The sequence below is a fragment of the Dermacentor silvarum genome, chromosome 5 (assembly GCF_013339745.2).
Source record: "Dermacentor silvarum isolate Dsil-2018 chromosome 5, BIME_Dsil_1.4, whole genome shotgun sequence".
Classification (NCBI taxonomy): domain Eukaryota; kingdom Metazoa; phylum Arthropoda; class Arachnida; order Ixodida; family Ixodidae; genus Dermacentor; species Dermacentor silvarum.
Window position 1 is genome coordinate 110,367,555 of NC_051158.1, and position 13,553 is coordinate 110,381,107.

Consider the following 13,553-nt stretch of genomic DNA (forward strand, 5'->3'; position numbering starts at 1 on the left):
ACTTTGCATGTCCCTGTCTCACCATCTCGTAGCTTGAAGGTTGTTTGTACCACAATGCCTAAAACTTGTGTCAGCGATTACGAAGATGTGCCCTTTCTGCTGCCAACAGAAAGGGCCGCCGCCGCGACAGATGAGAGCATGTAACCTCGTCTGCTAACCACATCACCACTCCACATTTCTCGTCACCATCCAACCACCAACCATGGTTTCGAAAAGTTACTAACTCCATACAAAAAAGCTTCAGCTTAAAAGTAACCACGTGTAACCAATGTAACCACTGACCACAGTATCAAAACCTGCTATCCAACTCGACAAAGAAGGATTCGCTTTAAGAGAGCACCGCCAGAAAATTTTTGTCTTGCTTTTATTTGCTTTTTTAGGTATCTGTGGACTCCATAATTATGGTACGCAGCCTCAATTCCTAAAGAGCCCTTTTGTGCACTTACTACTGTATTATTGCATACTTTGAATACTTGCTTTGTACACTTTGTTAATCTCATGTTAATTAGAAAATTTTCAGCATTTTTTTTTCTTTTTTTCCCCTTTTTGTCCACATTGTATGTGTTTCCTTGTCTGTATCTCTTTTTCTTTTGTTCAATACCAGTTGTCTATTTCATAATTGCTCTTGTTACGCCAGTTTCTTGTAAGTCTGTATGTAACTCTTATTGTGTCCAGTCTGCATTCAGTTACTGCATTTAATGTTAGACCCCTGTCTAACTGTATGGGCTCAGGAGCTCATCAAGCTGCGGCTTTTTCTCCTGTAGCCTTCTGCTTATTGTGATGGAAAATAAATATTGATTGATTGATTTATGCGACCCGTTCAAAATACACACTAAGTGTTGGACATCACGTTTTTCTCGCCTGACGTATGTGTTTTTTTTATGTTAGCATTATTTTGTGGACCAGATTACAATATAGGCTTCAGCTTTATTTCGTGCGGTAGTTCCTCCTGTCGGCTAGTTGCGCTTGCGGACATTGAACAATTGAAATCCAAGCTGTCTACTGCCTGAACTTCGGAAGTCAGCACATGTTAGGTCAGTTGGGAATAGCATACAATTCGCAATCTGGTGGGTCTGGCTCTGGTCCACAGCATAAAGCTAAAGCGCTGAAGCAAGGGGTCTGTTCGATTCGGCTGCACCACTTGAACCAAGTTCACGGTGATGCACGGCGATGCACGAATGCCGGTGATGCACGGTGATGCACGAATGCCAAGGTGCAGGTGTTGTGCAGGCCTTCTGCATCGTGTCTCCCATTGTTTACGCGCTGGTGAATTTGTATGTGACGTGTTATTTGCGTGGCGCTGTTTGTTGTTGTCGTAGAAAACATTGGTTAGATCTGTTTTGTGTGTGTGTGTGTGTGTGTGTGAGCATCGCTGCTGCACTGAATGACGACGATGAACTGTTCCACACTGTCAACTGTCGTTCAAGAAGCCATGGACCTTGTGGACTCGGACAGTGATGAGGAGTTCGATGACTTGGTCGCAATGTTGGCCGTAAAGCTGGTGAGGAAAGACCGAAATCGTATTCCACGATACCATGAAGACGTCGTGGGCAGCTATTTTGAGTTTGAGTTTAAGCGGCTCTTTCGACTGTCACGCGAGACCTTTAACTGTCTTGCAGACCGCTATCAAGCATCTCAGTTCTTCCCAGAAGCTCGTAGAGGGCGCGCGCGAATCAGTGCCGAAAAAACGTTTCTCATCGTTTTGAGCTATCTCGGGAGCCAGTGTAGCATGTACTTAATTGATGACAGATTTGATGTTACAGAGTCATCTGTGCACGCATGCATTGAGAGGGTGCTGAACCTTTTACATAGCATGAGTGAAGAAGTGATCGCGTGGCCGGACCAGCAACAGCAAGAATGTAGCAAGGGTGGCTTCTTAATAAAGAGCGCTGGGAAAGGACCACGAAACACCATTGGCTGCGTGGATGGAAGCCACACAGAGATAAACACCACGACCGGTCCCCGCACTCGTACTTCAATCGAAAAAAGTGTCCTTCTTTGATCCTGCAAGGCATATGCAACCATGAGAACAGGTTCATAGATGCGCTCGTTGGATTTCCCGGCTCGGCGCACAATGCCAGGGTGCTCCGCGAAGGCCCCTTTTTTGAAGCTGCAGCAACGAAATGCAGCAATGGTTACATCCTGGGGGATTCAGCCTATCCGTTGCTACCATGGCTTATGACGCCTCACAAGGATATACACAGCGGAGCTTCCCCTCCTGGAAAAGAAATATAACAAGTCCCATTCCCAGCGGCGAGTTGCCATTGAGGCGACATTTTGAATACTTAAGCAGCAATTTTGCAGGCTGTACTTGGTGGACGCAGCCAGCATCAAGCAGTGCTGGCTTATAATCATGGGTGCATGCGTCCTGCACAACTTATCCAATGAGGAAAGAGATTTCTTCAAAGAGCTGCAGGAACTCTTGGATCTGGAGGAAGTTTGAAATGATGAGGACAGTGGCCATGGTGTTGACCGCAGTGTGGCAGGCTACAGCGAGTGCCTGTGAAAAGCAATTGCCGAAAAGCAGTGCTAAAACACAGAAGTGCATATCTTTGTGCCTTTTTCGATGTGTAATAGTTATTTCATTTGTGCCACTAGCAGTACTTACGCAGATAAGTTTTGCTTCACTCTGTGTAATGCTTCAAATATGCTTTTTGAGAAAACGTTTGTGAAAGATAAAGAATCGAGACGTTTGGGACCTGCAAGTACCAGGCTACTTTGTATGGTTGTCTTGTGTTATCTGATAATAATACACAATACGCACACACATAAGTATCAGTGTTTTTCTTGGAAATTTTTATTCAGAAGCCGTTGTGGCAGGCAACCTTCTCGACAGCTGTTACCAGCCGCTCTAACAAGAGCATTTTCTTGTCAAAGCGATCGGCCCGCTCTTTCTTTGCCTCCTTAAATTCAGTTAAAAGAGCATTCAATGATGTGCTGTCCAATTCTTCCTTTTTCTTGTCAAGGCATCCGCTGGGTTGGCATTTACAACTGCAGCTGATGCAGGGCTTGGCAAGGGTTTACACGTTGAAAATAGGCTTGGAATGGACACTATGGCGAAAGACAAAGTTCTCGAAACCCAATAAAAACTTTATGACTGCAAAATGCCTGCAGCCATTTTCCAATTCATACCTGTATTTCGCCTCTGACACTGTCCACAGTGTTAAAGGTACAGCACCCGTCATCACAGGCATATGTGTATTCTTCAGCAATGATGCAGGGACGATACATGCCAGCGCGGCCGTGCACTGCATCCAGAATGCGTTCCCCCAGAGACGGCTTCACTAGATGCGAAATGACTAGACAGTTCGTACGTATGTAAGCACAGATTGCGCGGAACTGGGATGCATGAATGGGACAGCATCTTGCTTGACTCTGCGGACGGCATCGGCCCACGCTCGTCGCCGCTCCCGTTCATACGACCTTCCCGGGAAACGGTAGAACCTCACCGGTGGATCTCTACCTTTAATGTTGTGGAAGCTGTTGTGGCAGTCGACGACGCAGCAGTACTGAGCGCCCCTCTTTGAAGATGACGCTGCCGCTTTTACCATTGCGATTTGCGAATAAAGAGAGAGAGATCAAGAGAATGAAATGACACTTGATTCTGCAACCCCTGAGGGAGCACGGCGAAGCGTCGAGTGAATAGTACAGCCTAAAGTCGCTAGATATTTTGTTGCTTGCAGAAAATCTAGGGATTTTAGTACAGCCTACCTCGTAGACCTGCGTCTGACTGCTAGGAGTGAGCGGCGCTGCTGTCGAAAACGAAAACAAGAGCCAATCCCGATTCCTAATGCGAAGCGGTACTTTCAAATAGACTAGCTATGCGCGAGCACGTAATCATCGCGTGAAATAATTGTAACAAGGCCTTCAATTTGCACTATCACGGCCACTGGATCCAGCGGCCGAGGCACTATGTCCGCTTGTCATGATACTCCGAGTCATGATACTCCGAGACCAGCTTACGACTTCCGAAATTGTCGCAGGTCTGAAGCTGGTCCTTGGTTTACGTGCGAGGTGAAAGCTAATCCTCTGTCCACCGCTAATTACGCACGACTCCAGCTTAAAAATATCACTGATAATTAGCGGCACATAATGGAAATACCCTCCTCATTTCATTTTTTTTTCTATCTGTATGCACGGAGTTTGTGAGGCGGCACGTATATATGCATGTATGCATGTAGCCGTTCATCGAGGCTGGCCTACGGGAACTTGATTAAACAGTTTCCAGAGTGATCGAGTCTGCAGACATCAAAGGTGTTCTACTGTCCAGGGCTGGGCTAATACAGGCTTATATTATTTTGACGCCCGTTGGTGAAGAAGTGTTAAACCAAAAAAAAAAAGGCTACGAGATGTGACGCCGTAGTGAGGGATAATTTTGACCAACTAGGGTTTTCTAACCTGCACCTAAATCTATATACAGGAACTTTTTCGCATTCCGGCTCTGTCGAAATGCAAATGGAGAGTCAAGCCCAGCAGCCGAATGAAACGTTAAGGGGATGCTGATAAATAGGGATAGTGCAATGGGCAGAAGATATACACTAACAAATAATTTGTTCGACAGGTATTCTCCACGTGGAAATCACCGCATTTCTGAAAATGGTGTTCTACGTTCTTTAAATTCCCGAAATAAAATTTGGAAGGTTGGGCAGCAACCCAATTAAAGCATTTGCAGCTGTCATACGGTCTTGTCGAACCTTTCAGATGTTTCTTCAAAGGAACCTGAAATACTTTTCATTTATCTATCGTGCATCGAGTAGGAATAAACAGCAATTACCAAGCTTGAATGAGTGTGACGCCTTCAACGAAATTCCTGAAAAACATTTTTTTAGATAAAATTAGCTTATTAATAGGGAGATTGTGAAATGTTTACTTTTCCAGTTTCTACTCAACTCATATGGTTCCTCGCACCTGGGGCAGTACCAATTGCAATGCCCTAGCTGCCTATCATAGCCCCTTTCTATTTCTGCAGATATGCTTATGGTAACCCGGCACACCTAGCTGCGATCAAGATGCTTCTTTTCCGGCTGCAGTCTGGTGCTTTGCCCCTCACGCCAGACGTGCCAGAAAAGTTGCACATTTACAGAAGATGCCAAGCAAACGCATGTCATCAAGATGTTTACGCTGACAACTAAACATGTGGCACTCCCAGCTGTGGCCACAGCTGCGGCCACAGCTGCCCCAGAGTGCAAGCAACCTATACGATCCATGGCCAAGAAGACCGTCTGGCACACAATGGAGTGGCGAAAGCACCTACGCCAGGAAGAGGTGCCGAGCTTCCAGGAGCAGATCCGACCACTTGGTGGTGGTCTACAGGGCCGCACCGCACCTGCCTAGAATCACTCTTGGTATTTGCCAAGGAATTGTGCAGGCTATTGCAGCGGTTGTAGAATGTGCTTCTCACAGTACGCCTTCCACTCCTGGCACACTTACTTACCTTTCCCATCCCTCCCATCCATCCCTTTTTGGCCAAGAGGCCAAAAAAGCATTCCTTCAATCAACAAAACCTTTCGAGACTGGCATCTGACAAAGGTGCCCGAGTGTGACCAAGGAGAATCGACAGAACAGGCAGGACATGTCAAAATCGACAACCTCCACTAGATAGGCTTAATCATCAGACTTTGCTTACTAAACTAGAGCATTATGGGTTTCGGGGCATTTCTTTGAAGCTTTCACAATCTTATCTTAACCACAGAAAACAACTCGTTTCAATTTCATCACAAGACACGTCTCCGGGAAATTACACAGGGCGTTCCCCAGGGAAGTATACCAGGGCCAGTATTGTTAATGTATATGTTAACGACATTGTCAACATATCTAATGACGCGAACTTCATAATTTATGCGGACAACACCAGCCTATTTTTTCAGTCTCGTAATATCGGCGATCTCTCGTTGTTGGCAAATGTCACACTGAAAGAATTGGCTGAATGGAGCAAGGTCAACGCTCTCAAATTAAATACAACAAAAACAAAAGCTGTTATTTTCGCACCTCCACAAAAGCATCTGAGTGAAGACATACTGTTGCAGGTTGGCTCTGAAATAATTCAACTTGTTCCTAACGTCAAAACCTTGGGTGTTATATTTAATCAAAAATTAATGTGGAATGAACATGTGGAACTTGTTGCATCCCGTTTAGCCAAAGCTTGCGGCGTGCTTTGTAGACTCCGTGAGACGATACCATCTAAAGCTAAGCTGATGCTTTATAATGCACTATTCTCATCTCATTTAATGTATTGCCACCTTGTGTGGGGTACAACGTCAAAGCAAAAGATTAGTAAATTATTACTGCTACAAAAAAAGGCTGTTCGTCATATCGCAAACGCGCCATTCGATGCACATACATCTCAACTATTTTCGAAGTTTAATATAATTTGTCTACCAAGTTTATATGAAGTTAACCTTGCCCTTAAATAGCAGAGGTATTTTAAGTATAACAATGAATTCTTGGGTTTGTGCAACCTAACAGAACCAACAGATATATATATCCTACAACATTAGGGAAAGAAAGAGATGGCTGCTACGACTCTCCCGTACGAATTATGGATCAAATCGTTTAACCAATCGCGTCCCATTCTTATTAAATAAACTACATGACAACGGTGTCAATATATCTGAAATTACTCGGAAAACAATACGAGACTTCCGAATTCAAATTGAGTAATTATTTTCATAGCGTTCTGTTGGCTATGAGAAGTCACTACTTACCTCCTTTAATTAAGTGGTCTTAGGTTTTTAATAACATGCAAGAATACTAGTGCTTCTATGTAGTTATACATCTGTACCTCAACAAGAATTACAATATTTTTTCCCCGTTTTTACCATGTGCAACATTTTCGCATAGAGGATGTAACCTGCAAGACAGTTATACACACCTTTACTTGCTGTCTGTGTTTTCGTATGTTAATAGAATGTAATATGATAAATTTTAACCCTTCAGCAATCGAAAATAATTATGTATATCTGATATATACTGCATATTCATATATGTCATTTGTACTGACTAAACACACTGCTTTGTAACACAGATTGTGTATTTTACCTTACACATTTTCCCTTATACTCTGTCATAGATTGTACATTGCACACACTAAAGTGTACAACCTTATTTTATTATGCCCCCGTTGTCATGAATATGGGCAAGAACCTTGTCAAGCTGCAAACAAGCAGCTTTTAGTTCTCGTCCCAGCATTCATTTTTTATAAATGAATGAATGCGAAATAAAGATTCATTGATTGAGCACTTCCCTGTTTTCTAGAAAATCTGGAAGGCCCTGCACATGTGTACCTTATGTGTGGCATCTATTGACTATCACATTTCATGTAAGATCATCACACGTTGCCTAAGGCGGAAAAAGAGCATGGGTTTTGCAAGCTGCTTGAGAGACCACTTGATCTGCTACATGAGGTTATAGGGTCCTGGCAACATGCAGCAGATTAACGTATGGCTTGCACATTCATGGCAGCATTGTGTACAGATTGGGAATTAGTTTTTTTACACCAAGTTCAAAAATCTTTCAGTTCCCCTTTTAATTTGGAAACATGTGCATGGCACTCCAAAGGGGCCATGGCGATCTGGTGATTACATCGGATGCCTGAACACTGAAAAGCATAATTAGCTAATTTCTGCTGAGAAATGATCGCGCTGCGAGCTGAGGCAATGCTCAGAATGAACGCCATCGAATCGAACACGAAGTTTTTTCACGCATTAATTTACAACACAGACTGCAATTTCAAAATTTTATAGCACGCTAGTTCACAAGGCGTATCCACTTGAGAATTCACAGGATGACACCAGTTTCAAGACATTCATTCCCAAAGTGTGCGAGAAAATAAAGTGGTGCTCCATTTATTTTTCGAGCTTCAGTTCATAAAAGAACACTTAGTTTAAAAATTCAGAAGGACAACAGTACATTTTTACTGGAAGTTTGATGACGCACATCCTGAAACAGGAAACAGAATTTGTCACAAGTGAATATGCCTTGCAAACTCACCAGGTATAATTCGTAACTTGCAATAAATGCCACAAATAAATAGTTATCAACTAATGAAATTTCTCATCCAGTCCAAGAACTAAGAACTAAAAATGAGACATCTGCCAAAGGCGATTTTTAGATCTTGTATAGCCCCCCTCCCCAAAAAAGATATATATATATATCTGGTATAATGATCCAGCCTTCTATAGGTTGCCTGCAGCAATTCAGTTGGGGATAATTCAGCAAACCGGCGACTTCAGGTGCAAGTGAGCACTCTCCTTTCAAGATGTAAAAGAAGTGCAAGGCCGGGGAGGAAGCAACTTCATTAAACATAGGAGGAGGGAAAGGGGGATGCCAGGCCGGGGAGGGAGCTAGGTTGGGACCCATGGTGTCGCTACCTTGGCCACCCATTCCGCCAGCCTGACTGGTTCTTCATAAACGAGGCTCCTTAATCTCTTCTCACACTCTTTGGCTGAGTGGGCTCGTCGCACGAGGTTCTTGGGTGGTGGGTTATGGGCACCTCCCCCCCCCCCCCCCCGTAATGTGTTCCTGGCCAGCCTGTTCTAGGCTACAATGCCTGCAGCTCAAAACGCTACTGTCCATGAGAATGGCATCGAGCTGTCTAGGGCTCAAGATGCATCTAGTTTGCGCCTTTCTTATGGCGATTTACTGTTCCCTATCAAGCGCATTGCAAGGTGCGGGGTACTGCATGGTGTCTTTCCTCTCAGTCTATTGAGACCGTCTCCGTAGCTTAGGTACTCTTCTTCTTGGTTCCCTGGTGAAGTCTGCCCCTCCGCCCAGTTTGTGGTTACGCGGGCTGCGGCTTCATTACCGGGGTTATTTTTGCAGCTAGGCCAATGCAGCCAGACCAGAAGCTATTGATTGCCCGACATGGAGTCTGTCACAATAAATCTGGTGCCTTCAATGCGGGTCACACACGTTACAGCCGCCTCCTTGACTTCCACTATGGATCCAGCCCTTATGGTTGCGGACCATAGGGTGTTGCCGCTGACATCTACCACCACTATCGCATACCTGTCTCCTCCGACGGGTGGAGACAGGTATGTATATGCCGTTGGTTTATCTGCAAGTGATTTTTGTAGGGCTTCTGCTTTTGGCTCGCCGACAGCCAGCAATATGAACATCCATGTTCTTTGGCAGGGCCAGAATTTTGATTTTATTTCTAATTTCCTTTGGGATCTTCACTCTTTTGCTTGGGCCGGTGTGTGGGGTGAGGTTTAACATCCTGCTCGGAAAGAGAGAGGCTTTTGATTGAGAAATATTCTTGCCAGTGTGCATATGACTACTGACATATCCTTTGAAGGGGATTAACACTAATTCCCAACGTATTGTACATGCTATGCAGAGTTTGATATCTCGGAATTCTGATTTAAGCCCAAAAAATTAGATGCATAGCCCACATATTGTTTCTGATATGCTGGAATTGTGGATAGTTCAGCCAACCAATTTCTTATTACTTATATTACGATACTCACTAGGGCTTTGACTCAAATAACATTTCATATTCATCCTTTTTTTAGAAATGTACTCTTTGTGGCCAGAGATAAAGGTAAACAAGTCATTCCAAATTTATTCCAGAGTGCGGAAAAAAAGATAAAATAGTTAAACAATTTTTAAATGTTCAAGTAGACCTGATAACAATATTTACAGGTGAGACAATGGCAAGAAATTCAGGCCCTCCTGTACCATGAAGCGAAATTTGGCTAACGCGAGACGGCCAATCTCAGAAAGTTAAGATTAAGTTAAGACTTTGTGCATGAAAACAAGAAACAAACAATATATGTGATCTCTGAAGTCTCACCAACATACAACACTGCATATATTGGTCACTCAAACCAAGAAAGGGAAGTTTGACCCTCATTCTTTTCCTGCTAGCACTCAACCTGTTTTCACCAAATGATTGCAAACAGTCTTGAAAGGATATCGGACAGTTGAACTGAGTTATCGTTGTCCATTAAAGTTTTTTTCTTAAGCAACGTAAGGCACAGCTTAGGTATACCACAATTGAAAGTTGATTGAAATGCTGTGTGGTACAGAAGTGCAGCTGCTACTTGCAGCCCTGTGCCATCTAGGCACTGAAGAAGATACGCCGAGCTTAAAAAATCACAAAAATTATTTATTAACATGTTCTAATGAAAAAAATAAAATAGGCCACACAGAGGAATTAGTTTTTTTCTTAAGCAACGCAAGGCACAGCTTAGGTATGCCTCAATTGAAAGTTGATAGAAATATTTGAAGTCTTGTATCCTGGCTTCTTGAGATCATACTTTACCTGGATTGTTCTCACTTTAGTTGTTGACAACAGTATGTCTTACACACAGGTCTCAAAAAGTTGTGCCAATGAAGTATCAAAAAAGAAAGCACCGTTTCAACTGTAACATGAAGCAAGCACATGAAAGCTGGTGAAATGTAATGCACAGTAAGCCTTAGACAGCTTCGTGGGGTGTTCGTTGGAGTGAACACTCACAAGTGCAAGTGAGCACTCTCCTTTCAAGAAGTAAAAGAAGTGCAAGTTGCGCCTCCTGGTGATGAAGTGGAAAAACTTGAGTTTTCCTTCCTCCTCTTACCTATATGAACTCAGCCACTGGTCTCTAACAAAACAACCCTTTAGCTTCTTACTGCTGGATTCGTTCCGCTTTTCTCAAATTTATAATGCTTATGTTTCGCTTTTCTCAAATTTGGTAAACACCAGTGGTTCGCAAATGAGGGTCCGCGAAACCCACGCCCGCAAAATAGGGGTGTGCGAATATTCGAATATTAGAATCAAATCGAATATATTGCTGGTTGTGCGGGGGCTAACGCGGTTCTTAGCATTTGTTTCTATCTCATCTAAGAATATTGGGGCGATACAGTGTTGAATTTTGTGATAATTTCGTGCTGCTGGTGAAATTTCGTCTGTAAGGCACACTTAGCCACTAAATGTCTAAACTTTGCGGGAAAGCCAGCCTCTCAGTGGCGAGGGGCACGGATTTGCGGGCAGCGAGGGTGCACTTTTTACAGCGAAAACTGTATATGGCTAGGCGATATTTGGCGCTGAGCCGTGCTCCCTCAAGGGCTGCAGAAGATAGCGCCAACCTTTCCCTTTCCCTCAAGAACCACTTATCATCATCTAGGCGAAACGAAAAACCGTTCGTCCCACGTTTCTCTAAACGTCTCCATTGGCTGCGCCGTCAGTTAAGTCATTTTCTACGTCGCACCCAAGCGCGCGCGCCATTGGCAGCGCCGTTAGTCTGCGTCGTACCTGCTCTGCCCCCAACGCCGGCTCCTCGACTCGCCGTTGTCGCATGCGTTCGATATCTCGAGTTTTTTCGAAAACAGCGACTTTTTTCTACCTTTTGTTTAATTGAACCTGCCGGATACTTCAACCACTTTCGTTGGACCCATCAGCATCGAATCAATGGAAGTCGACTGCACAGTTGAATGCCTCTACAACGAAATGAGCAGTATAACGAAGGAATAATTCTGTCCCAGTTCTGTTATGAGCTGTGCGGTGTGCGACATTTAGAACGAAGTGACTTGTATAACGAATGATTTCGGAGGCCCCAGCACTTTGTTATAACTGCGTTCGACTGTATATGGCGTCTTGTGCCTGTGTAAGAGAGCGGTGCGGGTACAATTACAATGATTTTTTTAAATGCATTTTTTGAAATCTGGTCCCGCCTCATCTCTGAACACTTTTAAAGCTCTTTCACAAAGAGACTTTCTTTTCTGTAATAACTGATATAACATTTACAAAATCAAAGAATCAGTAAAAATTTCTTAACTTTACAAAACGGTTCGAAAGGGTTGGCCGGTATGGGACAACCTCCAGAGTGTTCGGCATGATACAACTCATTCACAGGTTCTGTAAATACGTATAGACCACTTATAACGTAACCGCTTATAGTGCAGGACCGGATATAGTGCAATCTTTTCAGACTCCCGTTAATTTCCCCAAAGCACTCCATGTATACACGTATCGCTTATAGTGCAGTTGCAGGAAACTAAATACCGGTTACAGTGCGGCTGCCTGGGAGTACGGAAGTCAGCGGAGACGGCGAACGCTCCCCTCAAACGGACGCCCCAAGGAGTGCTCGAGGAAGAAAGAGAGACGAAGTGGAGGAGAAGGGCACGTGGTGCGAACGAACAGCCAGTGAGGCTGAAACCAGAATTTTGAGTGCGAGTCGTGAAATGTCATGGCACGAATAGCGAGCGAGGGCCACGAAACTGCCAGCGCCGGCCAACGCTCGCTTTACGATAACGGCAGTAAATGAAACTTCAGGGAGCGGGCGGCGCCGGCATGGCACGGCGAAGGGCGCACGCGGAGAGCGTGGAATGTGCGGGAGGAGGGTGGCAGGGAAGCGGATTTCGCCTCGGTAATTCCGCCGCTTCGGTGGCTCCCCTCGCCCTCCCTCGTAGCTCCCTCACTTTCGACTGTCACCGTGCGCGCCCGCCGCCGTGCAGGTGCCGCCGCTCCAGACGGCCCGGCGCCAGCTCCCCGAAGTTTCGTTTTCTGCCGTTACCGGGAAGCAGGCGTTTGCCGGCGTGGGCAGTTTCGTTGGCCGTCCTGGGACAGCGCCGCTGCTTCCCTTTGTGCCGTAGCCGTAACGTGCAAGGTCCACACGTGGCTAGAAAGTAGAGGAAGCATAAAGGAGAAAGAAGGGTTCACTGCCATTTCCTACACGTGGCTACGGTAGCGTGACTGAGACGTCGGCACGTACACGCATGTTCCGGCGCAACGCAGAATCGGCGACCTTGCCATTTGAGAGAGCGTGAAATTTCCGCCGTATTATTATTATTTTTTTTTTGTTCGCGCGCGACATTGAGGGGTCTCTCCTAAGCTTTTACTCTATGGCGGTGCCGGAGCAATGCCGGTTGGAGGCGCCGCCGCGTGATTTGGTTAGAATTAACGAGATTCGACTGTAAATTGAATGCAAACGTTCTAGTCGCATTCCTCGAATGTCGCATACGCGAGGTGGCTTGGTGCACATGTTTTGCATATGTGCGGGCCTTGAAAATTGTTGCTTTGGTTATAGTGTGGTACCGCTTATAGTGCGGATATTCGCGACTCCGGCGACTTACGTTATAAGCGGTCTGCACTGTAGTACATGAATAGATAATCCCGAAGGCCAATGCACTGGGTGAACTGGGCTGATCCCAAAGGTGTAACAATGTCGGAAAATGACAATCACAATAGCCTAAAAGTGGGTGGGACTAGGCAAAGGCTTGTTCACATTAAACATAGCAAAAAGGCTTGTTAGAAAAAAAAAAACATGGGTGATATCTAGAAGCGTAAAATTGTGATGCAAAAAGATGAACACGACAGCGTTGGCAGCTTTGAAGGACCACATAAGATATTACATATGAAAGGCCATTGCCTACACTATGTGTGTGCTGACGCTGGCTGATGTACATTTACAGTGGTAAAGAATCACGTCTCGGAGTCATCACACAGTACATACAGTGCAAGCGTAGAAATAGCGGCATTTACTGGCATTATGATGCACATAAAGCTTTCCTAACCTGTCAGCGGCCTCCGGCGTTCCTCTGACAAGCAGTACATACAAAATACATTCTATTGC

At 44.8% G+C, this 13,553-nt stretch overlaps 1 pseudogene; it reads left to right on the top strand.

Moving 5' to 3' along the window:
- The first annotated feature begins 1,360 nt into the window (after positions 1-1,360).
- Positions 1,361-2,448, top strand: LOC119454327 (uncharacterized; annotated as a pseudogene).
- Positions 2,449-13,553: the final 11,105 nt, after the last annotated feature.